The following is a 2,500-nucleotide window of genomic DNA, read 5'->3' on the forward strand; positions in this document are numbered from 1 at the left end:
GCTGAAAATATGACAAAGTGTCAAATGAATGGGAGTCAATGGGCGAGAGTACCCAATGCACAAAAAAAGTGCTGAAAATATGACAAAGTGTCAAATGAATGGGAGTCAATGGGCGAGAGTACCCAATGCGCCAAAAAAGTGCTGAAAATATGACAAAGTGTCAAATGAATGGGAGTCAATGGGCGAGAGTACCCAATGCACAAAAAAAGTGCTGAAAATATGACAAAGTGTCAAATGAATGGGAGTCAATGGGCGAGAGTACCCAATGCACAAAAAAAAGTGCTGAAAAAGTCCACACGAGCCTAGTCAGAAATGCAGGCCGAGGCGGCTGGAGCCCCAAAGCGGCTATAAAAAGCGTGGAGAGCCGCTGTCGCCCTGGAGAAACGGAGAAAAAGTGCTGAAAAAAGGCCCACGTCCTAACGGACCTAGGCGGAAGTGCAGGCGAGGCGGCAGGAGTCTGAAAACCGCTATAAAAAGCGTGGAGAGCCGCTGTCGCCCCGGAGAAACGTAGAAAAAGTGCTGAAAAAAGGCCTAAATCCTAACGGACCTAGGCGGAAGTGCAGGCGAGGCGGCAGGAGTCTGAAAACGGCTATAAAATGCGTGGAGAGCCGCTGTCGCCCCGGAGGAACGGAGAAAAAGTGCTGAAAAAAGGCCTAAATCCTAACGGACCGAGGCGGAAGTGCAGGCGAGGCGGCAGGAGTCTGAAAACGGCTATAAAATGCGTGGAGAGCCGCTGTCGCCCCGGAGGAACGGAGAAAAAGTGCTGAAAAAAGGCCTAAATCCTAACGGACCGAGGCGGAAGTGCAGGCGAGGCGGCAGGAGTCTGAAAACGGCTATAAAATGCGTGGAGAGCCGCTGTCGCCCCGGAGGAACGGAGAAAAAGTGCTGAAAAAAGGCCTAAATCCTAACGGACCGAGGCGGAAGTGCAGGCGAGGCGGCAGGAGTCTGAAAGCGGCTATAAAACGCGTGGAGAGCCGCTCGGATGATTTTTCAAAGTGTCAAATGAATGGGAGTGAATGGGGCAGAGTACCCAATGTGTAAAAAAAGTGCTGAAAAAACGACAAAGTCCACACGAGCCTAGTCAGAAATGCAGTCCGAGGCGGCTGGAGCCCCAAAGCGGCTATAAAACCCGTGGAGAGCCGCTCGGATGATTTTTCAAAGTGTCAAATGAATGGGAGTGAATGGGGCAGAGTACCCAATGTGTAAAAAAAGTGCTGAAAAAACGACAAAGTCCACACGAGCCTAGTCAGAAATGCAGTCCGAGGCGGCTGGAGCCCCAAAGCGGCTATAAAATGCGTGGAGAGCCGCTCGGATGATTTTTCAAAGTGTCAAATGAATGGGAGTGAATGGGGCGGAGTACCCAATGCGCGAAAAAAGTGCTGAAAAAACGACAAAGTCCACACGAGCCTAGTCAGAAATGAAGGCCGAGGCGGCTGGAGCCCCAAAGCGGCTATAAAATGCGTGGAGAGCCGCTCGGATGATTTTTCTAAGTGTGAAATGAATGGGAGTGAATGGGGCGGAGTACCCAATGCGCGAAAAAAGTGCTGAAAAAACGACAAAGTCCACACGAGCCTAGTCAGAAATGAAGGCCGAGGCGGCTGGAGCCCCAAAGCGGCTATAAAATGCGTGGAGAGCCGCTCGGATGATTTTTCTAAGTGTGAAATGAATGGGAGTGAATGGGGCGGAGTACCCAATGCGCGAAAAAAGTGCTGAAAAAACGACAAAGTGTCAAATGAATGGGAGTGAATGGGCGGAGTACCCAATGCGTGAAAAAAGGTCTGGAAAAACGACAAAGTGTCAAATGAATGGGAGTCAATGGGCGGAGTACCCAATGCGCGAAAAAAGTGCTGAAAAAATGACAAAGTGTCAAATGAATGGGAGTCAATGAGTGTTTTGGTCGACCAGGAAAAAACGCGTTTACGGGAGAGGGTAAATCAGCCGAGAGGGGGGGGGGGGGTATACTTTACCCTCTCCCGTAAATGCCATTTTTCCTGGTTGACCAAAACACCTCCAGCACGATTTCGGAAACCCAGTTTTTAGAAACACTGACCTCCAGGGGAAGTACCGAGAAAAGCACACTTTTGAATCCGCTTTTGACGCACTGAAACACGGACGTGAGCTGGGGCTGTGCCGCTCTTGGAAAACCCCTGGAGGTTATTTTCTAAAACGGGTTTCCGCGTCCCCCGGGCGCCCGTGTTGGGCCGCGCAAGGCGGTCCGGGCTGCCCACCCCATCTGAGTGCCCCGTTGGGCCGCGTGCATGGCAGGCATCCAAGGAAGGCTGATGAGCAGCGGTGATGATGATGATGAGACACCAGCTGCAAATTTGACAAAGTGTCACCTCTCAAGCATTTCCAAGCGTGACACAAACAAAAGGGAACGGGAACTTTGATATGAGTGACTTGTGCTTCTTTTTCTCCAAGTGTCACTCCACAGCTGGCACCCAGGCTGTGTGACGCAGGTGTCCGACGAGGAGCGCCCGCGATGGGCCGCGTCAGGCGG

Source organism: Dunckerocampus dactyliophorus, unplaced genomic scaffold (genome assembly GCF_027744805.1).
Source record: "Dunckerocampus dactyliophorus isolate RoL2022-P2 unplaced genomic scaffold, RoL_Ddac_1.1 HiC_scaffold_102, whole genome shotgun sequence".
NCBI classification, from domain to species: Eukaryota; Metazoa; Chordata; class Actinopteri; order Syngnathiformes; family Syngnathidae; genus Dunckerocampus; species Dunckerocampus dactyliophorus.